The following is a 22,719-nucleotide window of genomic DNA, read 5'->3' as shown; positions in this document are numbered from 1 at the left end:
TTATCTCCTTTAAAACCCTATCTCCAAATATAATCATATTCTGTGGTACTGGGAGTTAGGGCTTCAACAGATAAATATACGGCAGTTGGCAGTGGTGAGGGGGATGTTGTAATTCAGCCGATAGCAGATGGGAAGGCCCAACTCCGAAATTCACCTACCCCTTCTATTCCACTTCATATTATGGTAATATAGGTGGTGATCAAGAAGGACGTTGGGTCAATAGGTGACGAGATGGGTTTCATGTACCTTTGCAGCCCCAGACACATGCACACTTATGCCTCAGAAACCACCCTGCTCCTTCCACACCATGTTCTATGGGACTAACCCCACAGGGTTGGCCTACACAGCTCGTGGCGATGAAACTTGACTTACACTTGTTTTGTTTTACATCAGGGAACCTCTCTAAGACATTTTGTTTCTAGAATAAAGTGATACAAATCAGTTAATTGAAGTTTGTGTTAACACAATTCTTTTTGAAATAATTCTATGGGCATCTGTGTTCTAGAATCTGCATTAGTGTTAGCTCTATTGAACAATCCTTCTACTGAGATCTGATGTAAAACTTTTCTGCTAAAATAAGTTATCTGCAATAAATGTTCATGCACTTTCCCTTAAAAATATAATTAATATCTTCTTTACCAACAGTAAAAGTTATATTGCTATTTTCCAGAACTACTTTCCTTTATGTCTTTAAAAGTTTTAAATGTTTTATTGTATTTGTAATATTAATAGTATAACCTTGTTTAACCCATTTGGACTTCCCCCCTCAAGTTCCCCCATAACTAAATATGAACATGTTAGTATCTATATTCAATCATCTTTACAATTAAATAAAAAAATTGATATGTGTGATCATTTGTTGTTTCTGCAATGCTTTGGTAACATACTGACACAGTTCATTCCCATGGGTCTCTAAGTCATCATGGTTGTCAGTTGTTGAATATCCAGTGAGATGTTACATTGATGAACAACCAATGTAGTCTCTTCATTAAGATACAGGCAAATCTCCTCCAGGTAAATAGGTAGCACGATCTCCTCCAGGTAAAATATATACAGCTACCTGGTTGTAAAAGGACAGAAAATAATTTTAGTTTTCCTCTCCTATGCTTTTCTATAGTTTTCAATAGAACAATATGTTTTACTTTTAGAATCAGAAATAAAACCCAGAAAAATGTGTTTTACAGGAGAATAAAACTATATAAATGGTCAGTCAAACTTGTTAATGGCCAATAAAATGAATGATTTAGTATATTATTCTATGGTCTACTTGTTTTTTAAGTGGAAAAAACTTCATATGACCTTAAAATGGTTGAATTAGATTTTATTGAGATAGATGATGAAGAATATTTAAACATTAACAAACATACATGAGGCATCGTGAGAAAAGAAAATGTATCCACAAAAAGCCCCACAGATTTTCATTGTTTGCACAAAGGCAACTGTGCCCTCGTTCAAAGAAAATTGTTTCAGGACATGCTTTATGATGTCTTGTCAACAAATTATACATATCAGATTTATAGGCCAAAGTCCCAGTTTCCTCATTTATAGGACATGGATAAGTTCCGACTCTTCCTTTCCCTCCATATTTGTTAGCTAGAGCCATACCAGTTCCTCAGGGACAAAAACATGAGACAGAAATAGAACATTCTAGAAACTATCTAACAGTGTTAGAAAACATTTACTTTGTGTAGACCTGACTTAGTGAGAAAGTGTTTTCACTATGTAGAAGAATCCTGAGAATAGTAGAAACATTCATTCGTTCATTCAATTAACATTTTTAAGCTGGAAAAAAGGAAAAACAAATTTTGTCACTTGTAAAATATGTTCGGATACAAACTTCACTAACTCCATTGTGTAATTATATAGTAGGACCTGGGAAAAGGATCAGGAATAAGACCAGGTCTCTGTCCTTGTGGAGCCTACAGTCTAGTGGACAAGATAAACAATAAATAAGGAAATAAGCAATAGGTAAAATAATTACCCAATTAATTCGAACAATAGCATAATCACAAAACTATTTTACAATTAGTTTTGCAAAACGTAATAATGTTTAGTGCTATAAAGTAGATTGGGTTAAGCATAAACATTATTTATTGTAGGTCTTATATAGGTTGGGGTATTTATGTCTTACTCCTTTAATATAGGAATTGAACATTCAATCAGAAATTCTAATAATACAAAATTAGCACAATATGAATAACTAATTACCTAGAAAGAAGCAGCTTTCAGTATTAGGGACATCGCTTTTCTCTATAGACTCCTCTCATCTTTAATCATATACGTATACACAATCATTTTACTTTTAGTTTCTGCAGCATCTTTGACCTTGTTGGAAATGTCTGAAAATTGCTGAACCTTTACTCAGCCCCTACAGAGCCATTATAAACCTATTTTGTGAAAGTAACCAGTAGAAGGATGGGTGGAAAAAAGAAAAACAAATTTTGTCATTCGTGAAATATGCCCAGGTACAACCTTCACTAACCCCATTGTGTAAAACATTCAGAATATCATTAAGAGAAAGCTTACAAGTGTAAATATACTTATTCTCAATGAAATCAACACCATCTGACTGATTTGTAACTACTCCCTTAATGCTGCCATAAACTTTATTGCAGTGAAAACACTGGTTCTACAGATTGCTTTCCTCTTCCTCAGGATGTGTTTGACCTTTGTGGCATTGCCACTATAAATCTCACGGCCCAACAACCCCTTGTCTGCAAGTGATTTCAAGCACTATCATAAAAATGAAACAGACAGACTTAATTTGAGTTCCAGACTTGAGGAAACTCAACTAAAATATTAGCATAATTTCACTGAGGACGGAGGAAATTGTTAAAATATGTGTATTAGAGAGTGTCTGCAATTCAATCCATCTTTTTTCTGGCTCTTGGGTGCCACCCAGTGATTAGCTTAGTGGCACATTGGTGAAGGGGTCTGTGGTGCATAGCCACTGGTCACAGGAAAGCTAGGACAAGGATATTAGGAGTAGATGTCATAGTACTAAATTAAATTTAGAAATAAAAATTAAGTAAAAAATCTGTTCAGAATCTACATTCCATCCAGAAGAACCTGATCATTGACAATGTTCTCCCTCCCAACATCCAAATATTGCAAAGAATCTGTTCCGTTAATAAAGAAAATTGCATCTTTAGAGCACAGGCTGGGTCTACAGCCACACAGTGAGGATGAGCAGCGGGGAAGTCACCAGCACAATTCAACTGTCCTTTCCTGATTCTTTTCCCTTCTCCTATGCCACACTACTCAGTTCCTTTCCCAAACGATAGGCAGAGCTTGAAAAACTCTGCTTTATAACCACAAGGGCAGATGGCTGATTTGACCAAGTTATTTTTTCATCTCTCAAACCTACTAGACTGCTTCTTATCCTTGTAAGTCACGGGGCTGGGCATAAGAAGCAACATTCCCTTATGTATCCGATGTTTGCTTTTGTTGTTTGACTAAGGTTCTCACCTTCCCTTTCTCTCAATAAGTGTGTGACACATTTAGTAACATTTTATCAAAGATTTGTGCCACTTTTTGGAGGTGAAGCAATAGATGCTCAACCCAATGGACCTTCTGTTTCCTCTAGAAAAATATAATGAGTTCTTAAACTCATTACATATAGTAATGAGTTTATATAGTATATATAGTGTATATATACACACTATATATAGTGTGTATTAGTGAACTCTCGTATTAGTTGGTATTCCGGTAGGTGCTGCCATAGAATTTGGAAGGTTGAGTAATATGTGTTACAGCTGTTATGTTCTAGTAAGGTACTTGCTTGTAAGCATGTCCTAGATAGATCTGCTAGTAAATATGTAATTTTATGTCCTATGGACGATAAAACACTTATAGTACTATATAATATCCATGGTGACTAGCAGTAATGCACGAATTATATATAGTATATATAGTGTATATATATACTATATATATACTATATAGTAATGAGTTCATATAGTATATATGTATATATATACTATATATATACACTATATATAATGAGTTTAAGCACTCATTATATTTTTCTATATATATATCACATATATATATAGCGAGAGAGAGAGAGAGACAGAGAGAGGGAGAATATGTAACATCATCTACTTATTTTATCATCTATCTTGTCTCCCCTGAACTAACTTCTTAAACGTTCCCCCAGGCCATGCCTGGTGGGAGGGGATCTCCCATGAGACACATGAATGTGAATTGGCTTCCTCAAGCCATGAAGTTTTCTCCTTGCTAATATGCTATCATGGTGGTTTCTGAAGGAGGAAGTTAAAAAGACAGATGGTTGAGAAAGAAGAAGGACATGCTCCAAAGGACTAGGAAGGTCCCCATGACCGAGGTGGAGGGTAGCTATGGAAGGGGAAACAAGTACCTGCATGAATCACCCACCTTACTCAGAATCTCCTCTTCCTCCTCCTCCCCACCACTGTGCTCGCAGCCCCTTCGTCCTCTCACTCTGCCCTGGATCCACCACTTGACTGAATGAAGCAAATGGGTCAGTGGTGGTGGTGATGGTAGCAGGAGGTCCTGATGTTGACGTAAGGCAGATGGGGACAGTAAGAGCTCATCTCCAAGAGCTGGGAGCCAGCAAGGAGCCCATGGGTAATAGATGCTGGGCAGACTTGGAACAGACACAAAGTCACTGCAGAAGAAATCTTCAGGCACAGACAACAGGACTTGAGGTGGCCTGTCAATCCTGTGTGACTTGAAGGGTCACTGCTCCTACCCAGCCCATCCGTCGTTTCCTCCTGGTGGTTTCCATACTGCCTTCCAGAGGGAAGGGGGAGAGAAGAAAACCATGTTCCCAGATCCTTCGATTACATGCTCTCTTCTCTCAGGGAGGCTACTTTGCCAAAAGCAAATAGCTATTTAGGTCCTTACATTGGTTCATTAAAAATGCTATGGGAGCCCCTTCCTGATTCTAATTTCTCATGGTAGTATCGTGATAGGAGGAAGATTACAGTGGTCTATGAGATTATACACTTTGGGCAATTTTAGTTATTTATTGACTGTTTACATACACTAGGCACTGGGCCTATGGCAATGAAAACTTAGAATCTCTAAATGGATATTATTTTCCTCATTTTACAGTCACAGACATGAGGCATAGCAAAATAAGTGCTTGCCTAAGGTCATATTGCTGATAACTAGCAGCTAGGATCCATCTTCTGGCAATTTGACCCTAGAGCCTGTTAGTAACTGATAAGTTTGCTTGTGTATCCACCCAAATCTCATTTTGAATTGTAGTTCCCATAATCCCCACGAGTTGTAGGAGGGACCTGGTGAGAGGTAATTGAATCATGGGGGCAGTTACCTCCATTCTGCTCTTGTGATAGTGAGTTCTCACGAGATCTGATGGTTTTATAAGGAACCTTCCCCCCGGCTTAGCTCTGCACTTCTCCTTGCTGCCACCATGTGAAGAAACATCTGTTTGCTTCCCCTTCTGCCATGATTATAAGTTTCCTAAGGTCTCCCTAGCCATGCCGAACTGTGAGTTAATTAAACCTCTTTCCTTTGTAAATATACCCAGGGTATATTTTTATTAGCAGTATGAAAATGGACTAATACAGTAACATATCATTTGATACAAAACCCCAAATAGCATATAATATAAACTTTTAAAAAATTACAAATAAAAATTATTTTAGTCTCCATATGGATTAAACAAGCTAACCTAGCCTCAACATGGATTAAACAAATATTAAATAAGCTAATTTCCATGTTTTAAACACCATTTTTTTTTTGGAAATGCATATTGACTTTGTATCAATTGACAAATATTACTTGGGAACACAACCAGCTTGTAAATTGGGTATTAACTGGTATATATGTAAATAATTTACTGGAAAAACTTACCAAAATTTTTACACACCACAAAATCTGATACTTTATAATTTCTGAGTTTCATTCCAGCCTTGTTTATTTGCATAAACATTTTATGAAGGTTAATTATTTCACCTTATAACTGCTGGCAGTCAAACCTTTCTGAAATAGAAGCTTTGGATTCATGTAGTGTTCAAATGAGTACTTCACTGAAATACCAAGTTTCTGCACTTTAAAGTACAAAAGAAATAACCTTAGTCAGTGAGATTTTTAGCCTAGGCTCTAGCAAGTCTCTGCTTCTCCAAGAAACATCCCAGGAACATTTCATTTTTCTCAGGCTTCATCCTGATGCATTCACTAGAATAAGCTGGCCTCCAAATCCACTCTTAGATAATGAATACAACAACATATTGAATGAAATTGTTTTATATTATCCACTGGATGTCAAAAATAATTCATTTGACTAGTTCATAATTATTATTTGTCCCTAAATATAATTGACCAAAATGTCCACTTGCTGGTTGACCAATGGCAAAAGTGGCTCTCCTGGAATGAGACAGAAGATTCAATTGTCATTATATTCATAGATGAAGATTAGTCCTGTTTGTTGCAGGAGGAAAGTGTGATTCAGTCCATCAAAAAAGCTTTAGGAAATTGTTGTACAAACTTTCAAAGGAAGGGCTAGACAGAGCTTTATTTTAATACCATTTACATTCAAATTTACTGTGGCAATAGGCCATTGCTGCTATGCTAATTCTCTGTATTACAGTGCAACAGGAACTCTAGCAAAGAATGATGTTTACCCGATAGCTGCTGAATACCACAGCTTGACCTGTAATCAAAGACCACTATGATGGTGCCTCAATGCTCCTCTGCAATCTGGAAACAGACCCATGCCTGGGCAGGAGGGAGGCCAGGAATTGGCTCCCTTTGGAGATGATCAGATCTTAAGAGCCCAGGTGGATTGTTGCAAGGCAGTCAAGGATGTTCAGGAAATACAAATTCAACTATCAGCAATGAAGCCCGAAGTTTACAACTTTGGAACCAGGTGATCCTGACTTCCTATCCTAGGTCAGCCACTTTCTTGCTGCTTTGGAGAAAATATTTACCACCTTTCCAAATATCACCATATCAAAGAAGCCTTCCTTGACCTCCTTTCTCCTCCCTTCCTGTCTCTACTCCTTCTGCTTCATTCTTCTTTAGAGCACTGATGTCAACTGGATATACTCTTTATGTATTTGTGTCCTAGCTGTTTCTGCCATTTAAAATGTAAGCTCCAGGAAAGCAGGGCCTTTGCTGTGGTCACATAACAAGCACTCAGTAAGTAGCTGGTGAATTAATGAGTTTTGGGGAGTCTTAATGTATTCCTCTGTAAAATCTTGTTTTTCAAGATTAGGTGAGCTTTTTTCCTCATACATGGTAGGTACGTTTCTGTGTATTTCTCATGCTGGTTAGAGGGAGAACAGCTTTGCTTCCAGGCAGGATTCAATCTCATATTCCCTAATGCATGTCCATGCAAACATCAAAACCACAATCATATTCTTTCATGTTTTGTGAATGGCTAGGATGGTCTATTAGATTAAGTAATTTGCTCATTCAACATGTATTCAGCATATGAAGAGGCTACTCTGATGCTCTGTGAAAATGAAGTAGCTTTGTTGTCTGGGGAAATACCCGAGGTTCCTCATCTGGTGCCAAGAAGATTAAGGACACGGTGACACACACACAGAGTGGGTTTAAGAGTGTAAAGTTTAATAGGCAAAAGAAAGAAGAGAGAGAGAAAGCTTCCTCGTTCAGAGAAAGCAGAACACTCAAGCGGGTTTCAAGGTCTGGGACAAGATGTGGTCTATTTTACAGACGGGCTTGAGGAGGTGGTATTTGATTTGCACAGGGCATAGGGGATTGGTTTGACCAGGTATAACATTTACATAACCCGTGAATCTTTTATTATGTAAATGAAGTTTACCCGCCCAGCGCCATGACAACCTCAGTGTGGCTACAAAGAAAAGGGAGGAGATATCCTCCATGTTGGATGTACCTGGCTTCCAAGTACAGCTGCCAGCATTTACCTGTGCAAGCTTCCAGCTTGCTTATCTATGCTTGTAGTTTGATTTTCAGGCTGTTTTGATTAGAAAAGAAATATTTGGGGGCTGCTTTTTATTAAAGGAAATTCCACTGAGAACTCTTTTACCCTTACTAGCTGCCTAAATGATTTCTTACTAACTCCTACATCAAAGATTCCTTTTCTCTCTAGGTCCTCGAACCTTCATTGTCCCTGAGGTTAGACTGCTCCTGCAGCCAGACCACTGCTTCATCCTTGAGTCCAGGTTGAGAGACTGCAGCAGGCTTCTATATGAGGGGCCCTCTTATTTTCTATAACTTCTTGTTGGCATGAAGAATATGCTATTTTGTCTTTTCCTGACTCAATCAGGGCAAATCTCACTTCTTTCTCGAGCACTTTTATCTAGAAAATTATTTTCCTGAGGAAAAATTACAGCAAAGAATTTGATTTCAACGATAGTGGCACAAACCCTTGTAGTTCCATAGTTCTTAGCAAAATCTTTTTTTGTAATTGCAATGGGCAGACTTAGTGAAGAAAGCAGCAGCTAAGATACGTTCTTGTCTTAGACACTCAGGCTCCCATAAATCTGGAGAGAGTTAACCAAGGTATTTGCTTATATAAATCCCAGCAAATTTTTTTTTTCCATTCACATATAGAGAGATGTAGCATCTGTCTTATAATTTTCTTCACAGTATCCATAAGTCTGTAGCATTGTCTCAGCTGGCTAATTATTTGCTTCACAAAGGTAAGTTACGATGGTGACAACCCAGGTAGTGTTCCTATCCACAAAGTCCTGAAATTCAATTGATGTTGGTCAAAAGCAATGTGCCTGGGAATCTGTATGTTGTGGATAAGTGGCCCATAACTTCATTTTAGTATCTTAAGTCTGAGATGGAAGGAGAAACTCTATGAACCGCCTTAAACTATTTATCAGAATCACAAATTCCTTCTGCAAAACTCATATGGAGTCTTAATTCACTCTCATGGAAAACAATGTGCCTTTGATAAAGTACTGATGCTTCCTGTCTTTCCTTTTAAGCTAAGAAATTCCAGATACCAAGATAATGCAATTGTCACCTTCAGCCAATGCAATTTGTCTGCAAATGGAATTTTTTTGTGGCCATAGTAACTCATGCTTATTATTTTGGGATAGCTTTAGCCTCTCTGGCAGTTTCTTTGCTAAACTATCTCTCCATAGAAAATTTAAGATACATATCTCAAGTCTTGAATAATTGTGTGACATGGTTTGCCACAGAGATAGAAGAGAGTTTATTTTAATATTAACATGTCCATGACTGTGGCCCAGCATGATCTTGGCTGTTTAGTGGCAGATTGATCCAGCACATTTGTATTTGTCATTGTTCTTTAGAGTTGTGGGTGGTTATGCAGTTGGAAGCCCTTAGTCAAAGATACAGCAGACACTTTGGGATAATCCAGATACAATTTTTGGTTACTATGAATTTCAAGACAAGGCCTTAGAAGTAATTGTAAAACTTTCTGATTCTGACAAAAATAGTTTTGTCAACTTGTGTTTGGGTCTGTGATTCTAGTCTGTCTGTGATTTCTCTTGAATAATAAGTTACATTGATTTTTCTAGCATTGTGTAGAAAAACATATTTCCAATGAACCGGTGCTACAGCCCTCCTAAATTTACTTGGTAGTGTCCAAAGCCATAGATTTTTACTTAGAAGACTTTCATTGGACATCCATTTTCATTTATAAATGGTTTTATATTAAAACAAAATTATTATGGAATAGAAACACAATTTAAAAATATTTTAAATGTGAAACATGAGATTTCAAAGAAATTCTGAGCCTGCCGTGCATCACTTCTGGCCATGCTCCAGGCTTGAGATCCATGTGGCCCTCTCTGCCACTGGAGATACTCAGTGGGAAAGGCTGAGAAGCACTGCTTTATACTAGAGTGGTAGGGAGAAGAAATCTTAATGTGTTCACGGACTTAGAAGTGAATGGCCACTTCACAGTTTAGAAAATTATCATTAGACTGGGCTGGGTGCAGTGCTTCACACTTACAGTCCCAGTGTTTAGGGAGGCCAAGGCAAGTGGATTGTTTGAGCCCAGAAGTTGGAGACCAGCCTGGACAAGGTGATGAAACCATGTCTCCACAAAAACACAAAAATTAACCAGCTGTGGTAGCATGTGCCTGTAGACTGAAGTGGGAGGCTCCCTTGAGCCAGGGAGGTTGAGGCTGAAGTGAGCCATGATCTTGCCAGCGCACTCCAACCCAGGTGACAGAGCAAGACCCTGTCTCAAAAAAAGAAGAAAGGAAGGAAGGAGAAAGAAAATAAGACAATTACAATTAGACTGGCTAGTCCAACATCATGGAATGCTTTTTTCCTGCAGGCAACAGTGAGTGTCTACAATGGTTGCCTTTTAGGGAAGAAAAATGTGGTAGAAATTAAATGGTACCAGAAGGACTTGAAGTGCTTTGTTTGCTTTTGGACGAGGTACATCCTGGTTTATCCCTTCCCTTCCCATCTTCAATGAAGCAAATATCAACTGTTCTGGGGCAGTGACTAATAATGTAACTAGTGCCATTTTATTTTATAGTTTTGTTTTACAGTTATGTGTCAAAACAATGTAGGACTTCCTAAAATATTTCCACGAGTTTATTTCCAGTTGATGCCACAACATATTTACCCAATTGTCTTCGTAGAGACCTTGAATTTATCAGAGTCCTAAACCTTCTTGTGTTCTATGTTAAGGAGCTAGAAATTCTTTTTATGTAGGGGACCAGATGATAAATATTTGAGGCTTTGCAAGCCATGAGGTTTCAGCCACAACTACTTAATTCTGTATTGTAGCAGGAAAACAGCTATGACAATGCACAAACTAGTGGATATGGCTGTGTTCCAATAAAATTTCAACAAAAATGTGAAGGGCAGGTGGGTAGAGGGCAGATTTGAAATGAGGGCTGTAGTTTGTTGATCCTCACTCCATGCTCTTGCTCAGTGGATTTCACCACATCCATTCATTCCCCGTATTCAACATTCTCCCTCTCCATTCCTATCTAAACAGTCATTAAGTCTTAGTCACTTTACTTCCCATGTTAGTTTCCTAGGGCTGCTGTAATCAATTACAATGAACTTGGTAACTTTTCACAACACAAATTTATTTCTTCACTGGAGGCTAGAAGTTCAAAATCAAGGCATCAGCAGGGCCATGCTCTCTGTGAAGGCCCTAGGGGAGGGGATGCCCTTGTTTCCTCCTAGCTTCAAGTGGTTACTGGCAATCCTTGGCTTTCCTTGGCTTGCAGTCGCAGCATTTCAATCTCTGCCTCTGTTGACCCATGACTTTCTTCCCTGGGTCTTTGTCTGTGTGTCCAAATTTCCCTCTTCTTATAAAAACAACAGTCATACTGGATTTAGGACCCAATCCACTATGACCTCATCTTAACTTTATTACATCTGCAAAGACCCTGTTTCTAAGTAGCATCACATTCATGAGTTCTGGGTGGACATGAAGTGGGCAGGGGAATACTTCCTATTTTTCCTATCTGTTCTCTATGTTTCATATCAGCTACCACTGCCTTAATTCAGCTCTTTATCATCCCTCATGTCTCATCTGACTATTTCAGCTGCCTCCTAACAGGTCTGGCCCTCCTCCAATATCTGAGTGACCATTCTGAAATGCAGATTTCACCATGTCTCTCTCTGCATTAAAAAATCCTTCTTGTCCTTTGTCACCTCAGCAGCGGTTCTCAATATTTCTGCCCAAGCACATAATGGCTGAGTACACTGTGGAACAATGACTTATTGGGGTGCCCAGATGATGTGTACACTGGCTACAACTCCATTCCTTTCTCTCCACTCAGTTAACTGAATATGTAATCAAGTAAGTCATTTACATGATTACCTTTGATATATTACTTTCGTCTCACCATTGATTGGGTCAAACAGTACTTTTCAACTTTATGGCAGAAAATCACTGGTGTTTTGGCTACAGATGCCCCCATGGTGGGATCTTACCAGCCCCTCATTTTGCCCTTTGTCCTCCAGCAACCCACCCACTGTGCTGCTTCCCATGATTGCTTTACTCTTACAATTCTTGCCTCTCTTAGTGGAATAAGACATGGAGTCTGTCTACCATGAACTTCAAGCTGACAAGGTCTCCCCTTCTCCTTGGGGATTTGAAGGAGTTCAGTTGGCATCATTGGGCAAGTCTGACAGGTACAAGTATACTTTTAGGAATAATGGGACATGGTACTTGAAATCAGGTCTATCCCAGAAAACCCAGGACACATGGCTGTCCCAAGGGATACAACTAGATACTAAACACTTTTTTTTAAAATCGTATTTTTTAAATTTTATGCAATGGAGCAGATGCCATCATGAAGGAAAGAAGTCTATCTTCTGGTTGCAGTTGTCATTATGTCAGGACAATCTCCCTCAAAGGCATATCTTATTGCTTGCTCCTCAGTACCTTTTAGGGAAGGCCCTTCAGGTCTTGCTCTTATCAACCTGTTGACCACTTCAGAGCCTAGCCCAGGACCTGGCCCTTAGTAGTTCCTCAGAAAATAGTTGTTCAATGGGTCAATAAATTAATGACTAAGTGGAATTCATACAATTTAAAGAAAATGCTTTTAAATAAGCTACAGCTTAATCACACAAATAAGTCCCTGTAGACAGATGAGAAAAGTAAAACACAGAGGACAGTAACACAAGTGAACCATAGGTATTCTGACTTCAAATCCTACTCCACTTAAGAATATTGCATCTTCTTCTACTTTATCATTTTGAATTTTCTATCTGAGCTCTCCTGCTATAGTCAACTTTATAGTTTCAGAAGCCACTGGTCTAATTGTGAGTTTATGTGAGGTCATATTACTAACATCTAATGGTCCCATAAGCTACATTCTGCACTTTTAACCATCAAATACATGGAAATTAACCTTCTATATTCATTTTATTATTTTTGTTGTAATACTGTGAAAAAGTAAATCATCTCTCCATCTGGCCTTTATAATGGATAAACATCATAGCTAAGGTGCATGCTGTTCAAAGATCTGAAATTATGGTACACAAAAGTGCATTTTTCTTTTTCAGTTTCTACTTTAGCACTTGCCTGATAGTGTTTTCTTATTTGGTGTCATCATTATTATTATATTTTTGAGACAGGGTCTCACTCTCACCCAGGCTGAAACGCAATAGCTCGATCACAGTTCACTGCAGCCTCGACCTCCCAGGCTCAGGTGATGCTCTCACCTCAGCCTCCAGAGTAGCTTGGACTACAAAAGTGTGCCACCACACAGTTGTTTAAAACAAACTAATTGTTTTACATTTTGTAGTGACTGGGTTTTGCCATGTTGCCCAGGCTGGTCTCGAACTCCTGGGCACAAGAGGTCCCCCTTCCTTAGCATCCCAAAATGCTGGGATTACGGGTGTGAGCCACCGTGCCCAGCCATTTCCTAGGTAAAAATATTTGTGCACATCCTTGTAGGTGTGATTAATGTTCTCTGCTAACAATGCCACTAAGAAATGCAGAACTTGCTGGAAGGAAAACGATAATGTTGCTGCAAAGATAAATGTCTAAAGGCTTGTCAAAAAAAAAAAAATCTTGTGGACTCAACTACATTATAATACAAGCAGTCAAAAGTAATTGAATCCAAAATGATGACACTTATCTTTACTACTTAATGCTAAGAGAACACAGTCAGTGGATAAATATAAAAGTAAACGTTTAATTCTAATGTTGGAGGAAAGTGAAAGGAACGGGTTTAGTAAAGCCTGCTTTATTTTTTGTTTTGAGAGGGGAACAGCACACACAAATCGGCGCTATTATTCTCATGTCTTGATAAAACAATCAAACTGCTTTGTGCTGGTAGACATAAGCTGAATGTCAGTTTGCCAAGAACATATAGAACACTATAGGGAATACTGTAGAAAGCCTTGTTCTTGTGGGTGGATTAAAAAAGGAATGTCAGAGACCAAACTCCCTCAGCTTTCCTTCTTACTTCCTATTCTCAAACTTTCCCTGCATCTTTATCCAACTTCTCCCCCACTTCCAGATCATACCTCCTATTCCATTCTAATCCTTCTACTTAATCCCTTGTTCCCATCTTGAAACACTGCGGAATCCATTAACTGGCCCCCAACCCAGCCCTACTAACATTTATTAATATCTCTCTCTTCACAAGTCCCTTCCTTTTAGCCTGCCAGCATACTATTTATTTCCCATCCAAACCCAAGTCTCTCTTGATCCTGTCATTCTCTTTAGCTTTCCCATATTTCCCATTTCTCCTTCAGGCAATTGCCAAACTTCTGGAAAGATGATTGCCCACATTCACAGACCACAGCTGCTGAGCACCTACTCATACCCCTGATGTGATCCCCCCAATTTCTTGGAGCATCTCTCTCCAACACTCATATTGGCTTGCATGACTCTTATTTCTCTCTGGTTCTCTTCCTGTGCCTTTTCTGTGTCTTCTTCCACCTGCCATCCCCTATATAAATATAGTCTGTAGGAATTTGTCTTGGCCCCTCCACTTCTATCTCTAGGATTATTTCTCTCCTCTTCCTCTTCCTCCTCTTCTGTTTACTGGTAGTATCATCCAGTCCCGACCATTGATCTATGCAAGTAAATACCAAATCTTTTGTTTCAGCTTTAAGTGCATTTCTAGCCTCTGACCATGTATTTCCATCAGCTTCTGGATATCTTTATTTTAATTTTTCTAATTTGGTTGTAAACTCATTCATTAATTTGTTTATTCGCTTACTCAATATGTATTTATTAAATGTCCACTGTGTTAGCTAAAATGAAAGTTAAGCTGGTATCCAAATGCAATGGTTTCAATAAGGTAGGAGTTTATTTTTCTCTTACTTTACAAGATGGTAGAGCACCTGTTCTCCACAAAGTCATATAGGGAACCAAGGGCCCTTTCCCAGTTTGTGGCTCTGATGTCACAAAGTGTGTCTACACCTGTATGGCCACAGTTGGATAGCATGTGAAAAAGAAATAAAATGGAAAGGTTTATGATCAGTCTTTTAAGACCAAGCCCCAGAGTTTTCATCCCTCTAGCTCACATCATCACCCTGACTTAGGTAGCCATGCCTAACTTGCAAGAAAGGCTGAGACATGGAGTCTTTAGCTACTTGGCCCTGTACTCGGCTATACTCTGTTGTCATGGAAGAAGGGGAGAATATATTTTGGGTGAGAATCAGTGGTCTGTTGCTCCTACCAGAACTACATATACTGCCAAGTATTGACATTCACTAACAGTGGAATAATCCTAATTATATTTCTGTCCAAATCTGTTTTCTTTTTTTTTTTTTTTGCTCAGTATTCTATGCTCCTGTAGATGGCATTATCATCCTTCCAGCCACAGTGTTTTAAAACAGCCAAAATATCTTTACTTTTTAATTAATCTTTCATATTTCCTCCCTCCTGCAAAAGCCACAATTTTCCTAAGTATAACGTAGTCTTCCTGTTATTTCTAACTTGGCCTCATCTTTTTCCACTTTTCCAAACACTCTTGTAGCGTTAGTGTCCATTACCACTTGTTTGAAAGAAAGACAATGCCTACTCACTGGTCTCCTGTGTCCAGTCTTGCTCTGCCCATCACACATCCCTCAGCAGTCTTACTGAGACATGTTAGCCCCTGTGCATAAAGGAAGGAAGTGTGGACTCCTTAGCATGGCATTCAAAGTTTTTAAGGATTGTGTGCCCTTGTCTAGGTTTGGTGGGATTGGCTATAATTACCTTCTCCATCCAGTTCCCTACTGCCTGCTCTGTCTGATATAGTCTACATTGAGCCATGACATGCTTCACATTTTCTTCCTCTGCACATTTATTTATATCTTCTCTTCTAGATCCACAAGTCCAACTGCTATCACTATTTCAAAGCCAGGTTTAAATTCTACCTTTTCCTAAAAACTTTCTATATCTCTTTTATAATAGAAAAAAGTTCTTTCTCCCTCCTTTGATCTTACATAAAGTTGTATCTATACCTCTCTTGTGATACCTAACCCTTTATTTCTTGTATTATAGCTGATAAGGGCATCCTAATCTTCCCTAGCAACCTCCTTCATTTTGGGACCAAGACTAATTCTTCTGTATATTTCACTTAGATTCTAGTATAATGCATGGCACATAGTAGGTATTCAACAGATGTCGATTTAACAAATGAATGTTTGAAGAATAAGTTAAAGGAAATTGAGAATATGATAAATACAAAGCAGCGAGTCTATTAGAAAAACACATCATTTCCACTGACAGATTGAGAAACTATTACTTGTGGAGCAAATTTTCACACAGTTGAAAATTGGTAAGGCCTGGTCATTCATTTAGGGAGACACACTTGGAATAACAGTAATCAGTGTTTTGGTCTGGTAAGGTTAAGTGATAGTGATACAGGTTTAAAAGAATTGTCATGAAAATGCAAGTATTTTCTTCAACAAGACACATTTTCCTTAGGATTATCTAAAACACTTCTGAGGTCCTAAGTTTTTGAAATATTGTGGGATTTTTGTCTTACATTTTCCACTGAATCCTACGAATATTGAAATAATTTTCATTCTAATTATTCTGTGGTATTTTCAGTCATAGTCAAGATTCTGAAAACTCCTACTAGAAAGACCCTTTTCATAGGATTTTCCAGTTGAATTTTATTGCCTGGAGATATTGCAAATCTTAAGATAATATCCCCCAAACGTCTAACATTTTCCAAGCAAAAACTCCAAATCGTTTTGCATTTGTGTATCTGAAGCATTGGTAAAATGAAACGAGTGTTTCACTTCTAGTGATTCTACATTTGCCCTCTGGAATTAGGGCAACATTTTAAAGTGGCGGGATCTCATAAATGTTTCATGGAAAATAAGAAAAACATGCTATAAAAATCACCAAACCGTGAGATAATAAGGAAGAGGAAGGAGTGGGTGATCAATGAGGCCCTCTGGGATGATTGTGGAATAAGTTCTTCTAAATCCTGGGCAAGATTTTCACAACTCATAAGCAACTTCTGGCTATAGGTCACACAGTTTTAGAAATTGCTTTAACCCTTTCAGGAACCATACCACCATTACATTTTGTCATTTCTCTGTTATCTGGATTTTATTTTGGAGTCCCATCAACTTCAATTAGAAGCAGGTCCTTATTAAAGGTGAAATCTTGGCAAGTTACTTTACCCTCTGTTAGCTTCAGCATTATTATTATTTAAATGCTCATAACTGGAGATTCAACTCTATTAGTGATGCTGGGCACAGGGTCTTTTACTATTTTTTGAGTGTTTGAAATACTTTATTATAAGTTTAATATGCATCTATAACATATGAAAGATTTGTAAGAAAATAAGGAGATGATGAATGCAAACCACCCAGTTCAGCATGATGTAATAACTGATAATAATTGCTAATAATGATGCAGATAACAATTATTTTATACATATGTAGTCTCATCTATACATATATTAAGTAGGTGCAAAAGTAATTGCAGTTTTTGCCATTACTTTTAATATATGTACAAGGTCTCACTCTGTTGCCCAGGCTAAAGTTACAGTGGCATGACTGTGGCTCACTGCAACCTCAAATTCCTGGGCTCAAGAGATCCTCCTGCCTTCGACACCTGAGTAGCTGGGACTGCAGGTTCATGCCCCATGCCCAGCTAAGCTTTTCTAAATGTTTTAAGAGTTGGGGTCTCACTATATCCCCCAAGCTGGTCTCAAACTCCTGACCCCAAGAAATCCTCCTGCCTTAGCCTCAAAAGTTACTGGGATCACAGGTGTGAGCCACCATGCCTGGTTCAATGTTTTCTGTTTTTTTCTTTTTTTTTTTTTGAGACGGGGTCTTGCTCTGTCGCCAGGCTGGAGTACATTGGCACGATCTTGGCTCACTGCAACCTCTGCCACCAGGTTCAAGTGATTCTCCTGCCTCAGCCTCCCGAGCAGCTGGGACTATGGGTGTGTGCCACCACACCTAACTAATTTTTGTATTTTTAGTATAGACAGGGTTTCACCATATTGTCCAGGATGGTATCAATCTCTTGACCTCGTGATCTCCCTGCCTCAGTCTCCCAAAGTGCTAGGATTACAGGCATAAGCCACCGTGCCCAGCCGCCTGGCTCAATTATTGTATTACTTTAGCCATGGTTACCATGGTCATACACAAAGGAATGTTTTGGGAACTGGAGTAGAGGGAAGGAGGACAGATATAAACACTCCTAATCTCATTCCTCCATGATTTAAGTACTCTATGCTAGGGTAGTAAATGGAATTTACAGACATGAAACTGTCAAGAATGCGAGTCTGGCCAGGCGCGGTGGCTCATGCCTGTAATCCCAGCACTTTGGGAGGCTGGGTGGATGACAAGGTCAGTAGTTTGAGACCAGCTTCGCCAAGATGGTGAAACCCCATCGCTACTAAAAATAAAAAATTAGCCGGGTGTGGTGGCACGCGCCTATAGTCCCAGCTACTCGGGAGGCTGAGGCAGGAGAATCCCTTGAACCCGAGAGGTGGAGGTTGCAGTAAGCCGAGATCATGCTGTTGCACTCTAGCTTGGGTGACAGAGCAAGACTCCATCTCAAAAAAAAAAAAAAAAAAAAAAAAAAAAAAAAAAAAAGCAAGGCAGTATATGATCAAAGCCAAAATGAATTATACAAACTATGTATTCCAAAAGAGTCCAGAGATGTGTTCAAATAATTTGTGTGTGTGTGTGTGTGTGTGTGTGTGTGTAACACACTCTAAATAAAATCATACAGGACTTCAAGAAAGCAGAAACATTTCAGCCTAGAATGATGGAGTGACACCAGAGTTTGTTATTTAAGATGAATTCTTGCAGGGCCCGTATTCAGAAACCCGGGGACCTGTTACTGACAAGTCTCTCCCCTCCTGCCTACAAATGCCACCCGTGTTCCATTATTCTGACATATATGGTAAAGCCTGAAATAAGCAGAAACTGCTGAATTGAAGCATTAACAAAACACACATGAACCCCAGGAAATTAACAGGATGATGGTCCCAGGTTAGCATGAGGCACAATAGCGTTCTGCTCCATGTGGTTTTCTGGCATGCTTATTAGGTTCCTGGGCAGGGAAATGCCTCTACCTGGAGATTTAGATATTAGAATTGATACTCCCAAGCTAGAGCATTCTATTTGAAATAAAAGCAGTCTTTGTGTGGAGAGAATAAAACTACAAGCTTTGTACACTTGTAAACCACCACTGGCTCACAAATTATTCCTATTTTACTCTCAGATTGAGAAAAAAGACATTTGAATCTGATATATTTTAGTCTTAAAAAAAAAAAATGAAGAGTTCTGTCAGCCTAATCTCATTACACATGTAGCCATTACAGTCAAAATGAGTTTCCTCTGAATAAGTTTGGTTGTGTTTCAAAACCAATTCTCAGAGGAAAAGAGTCATTACACTCAAGTAGTATATTACTAAATGGAGCTTCTATTATGCTGGGGTATTCACATTCATGTTTGCTGAAGCCATAGGGTGACGAGATGAATAATCCAGGTTTTGTTCAATACGAAATTGAACTGAATGAAAGAGAAAGAGACACAACATTTAAAATGCATAATGTTAATACTTTGTTAAAGGTTTTATTTAATAAGGAGAAACCAATAGCCATGGAAACATATGTTCACAGTACTTCCCTCTTGCTTCCATCTTACGTCCTACGAGTTCCTTTATCGTATGCATTATAGTCAGAATCATCTACCAGTTGACCACCTGCCTCACTTTCATCCCATTCTTTGCTCCTGCATGTAAAACTGGGTCCTGTCAGAATAAAAGCTTCTCCATGGCAGGGATTCAGCCTGGTTTTTACTTTATCTCTAGGGATAAGTGTCTTGGACACACAGGAGGTCTTCAGTAAACATTCATCAGATACTATTTTCTGAAGGCTGTTTGTGTCCCCTTGAGAACTAAATAGCATAAAAGATGAAGCCCTCTGTGTGTGTATTACTAGATGGGGACAGTAATAGCTAGATGTGTAATAAGAGGAGGCTGATAGAACTCTGAATTCTAAAGCAAATGTCCAGAAAGAACCCTCATAGGAAGGCAACGTGGCAGAAAAGTCGACTGGCTTAGGATGAAGACGGACCTTGATTTACTAGGCATTCATTCTTTATGTACCAGTTTTCCTCAGAAGTTCCTTAATGTGAGTTTTCTTTGTTGTTTTTAGAATCAATATGATCTTGAGGATTTAAACGTAGTTGATATGTTTCAATCAATTGCTGTTACTCTTCTTGATGATCAGTTGTCTCTTCTTGGCTAAGGAAAGTCTTTTTACATTTTTAAGCTATTTATTTATTTATTTTGGAGACAGAGTCTTACTCTGTCACCTAGGCTATCGTGCAGTGGCACAATCATGGCTAACTGCAACCTCAACCTCCTGGGCTCAAGTGATCCTCCCACCTCAGCTTCCCAAGTAGCTGGGATTACAAGTGCACCACCATGCCCAGCTAATTTTTTATGTTTCTTATAGAAATGGGGTTTTGCCATGTTGCCCAGCTCGTCTCAAACTCCTGGGCTCAAGCAATCCACCTTCATTGACTTCCCCAAATGCTGAGATTATGGGTGTGAGCCACCATGCCCGGCCAGGATAGCCTTTTTAAATTAGTACTTTGGTCGTTTTGACAAGACACTAGGCAGCATTTTTACTTTTTAGTTATGACGAGATGTAGTAGTCTCATTTTGTTCACCGTATGCTCTAGAAGGAGAATGAGCTTATTTCTCTAAGGAGCATTAGTTCTTTTCAGAAAAAAAGAAAGGATATTTGGAGGCCACACTTTATGCACTAGGGACACTCATTGTTCCTGTGTTGGCCATTGTTCCTAGAATTTTTCAGTGAACAGACTAGGAAGTGTGTGTGTGTGTGTGTGTGTAAATCATTAGGTAACATTGATACTTCCAACTCACATTCATGGATTTAGGGATTTTACTTAACCTCATCGGAGTTGCATCTGTACCTGCTTTATCACGCTACAAAAATCGTGGTTCTCGATGCCAATAAAAAATATTCATTTTTCTCTTTGTTTTATAATACACTCAAAACAGTCTCAGAATAATGGTATCAAAAATATAATTACTGTAAAGATTAATATTTAAATTTCTTCTTTTAGATATGCCATAGACATGATATAAGTTAAGTAATTGTGTAATAAATTCACTGGCAAAACTGCCTCTGTGTGGTTATGATACCAACTTGTTACACAGTTTGGTTCACTTGTTTTATATTATTTTAATTTTAGGGATTTAAAAAATATATCAATTTAATTTGTTTTGTAATTATGCAAAACATATACATGGTTATAAAGTCAAATCTGCAAAATCAAATTATATTCTTTTTCTCAATAAATGATAGCATGGTAAACACACATTTTGCTACCTTTTTTTAACTTAAAATAGTGCATGTTCATCACCCAGTGACAGTTTATAGAGATACTTCTTACTCCTTTTAACAACTTCATAGAACTTCAATGTATATATGTAGCATAGGTTGCTCAAGCAATCTCTCAGTGATGGATACTTGGATAGTGTCTAGTTTTTTTTCTCCCTATTAGAAAGAGTGCTGTAATCAGTAGCCTTGTGTATATTTATTTTTGTATGTTTGCCTACATATCTTTGAGATGAGTTTTTGAAAATATTACTATGTCAAAGGATAAATATTTATGAAATTTTCTTAGATATTGCTGAGTTTTCCTCTATGGGGGTTCTAACGTTTTATCTTCCTATCAACATTATATGAGAACGGCTATTCCCCACACCCTTGTCAATAGAGTATGTTGTCAAAACCTTTAAATATTTGCCAATATGTTAAATGAGAAATATTGTATCTAATTGTAATTTTAATTCCCCTTTCTTTCATTGTGTGCAAGTTTGAGCATCTTTTCATGTGGTTAAGGCACAGTTGCACTTCTTTTCTTTTCTGTGAACATGTATCTCAAGTCAATTTTTCTATAGGATGATTATGTTCTTATTCTCTTCCTGGATTAAATATAAACTGGAAGGAGGGGAAGTGCTGCATACCTCGGTTACTGAAGGGAAAAGCCTGAGATATTTCTGCCCATGATTCTTAATCTGTAGTGCTGAGAAGATAAACTCAGCCAGAATTTGGTCAGGAACATGGACAAAACTCTAGGTATTCCAAATTGAAATAACTAATACAAAGAATCGAAGGCTTCTTGAAGAGTGAAGGTCAGGAGAGTCATTTCCAGTGGTCTAAGCCTGAAACCAACCTTCCCAAAAGCTCACCTGGCAGGGACTACGTTCAGGAACCTCTGGGAAGCTTCTGCTGTCAATCAGCCGATCTCAGCTTGTTGCCCCAACACAGTGATTCTCACAAAGCCTGCCTGGAAGTCACTCTGAACCTCAAGGCTGCCCCTGTGCTGCCTGAAAGGTTCTAGAGAATCATCATTTCTTCTGTTCTTCCACCATCCAGTCTTCCATAAGTGCTTATCAGTGGCACAATCTAAACTAGAAACTATGGGGAGCAGGGAATTCTGCGAGATGTAATTTTCAGGTCTCTTCAATGAGATAGCAGTGGAGGCAGATTCCAAATAGCTCTTACTTGGCCTTTGGGGAGCACATCTCCCCCCTTTCATTTGAATTATTTTTCTTTTCTTTCTGTACTTTCTGAATAAGAAAAAAAGAATTGAGAATCCAGTTAATAATAATAAAAACAATAGTTAGCCTTTATAGAGCACCAGCACAGTGTGGAAATCTTTACATGCGGGGACTGAGGAAGGAGGAGGAGGGCAGGCTCTCATTTTCACAGTGTTTTCTATCTGAGTTCCAGCAATTAGAAGACTAGGAAAAAATACTTTAATGGACCTATATTCATTAATGGGCTGATATGTAATTAAACT

This window comes from Rhinopithecus bieti, unplaced genomic scaffold (assembly GCF_001698545.2).
Source record: "Rhinopithecus bieti isolate Rb0 unplaced genomic scaffold, ASM169854v2 scaffold_6536, whole genome shotgun sequence".
Lineage (NCBI taxonomy): Eukaryota > Metazoa > Chordata > Mammalia > Primates > Cercopithecidae > Rhinopithecus > Rhinopithecus bieti.
The sequence above is the reverse complement of the archived record's forward strand: the minus strand, read 5'-3'. Positions refer to the sequence as shown.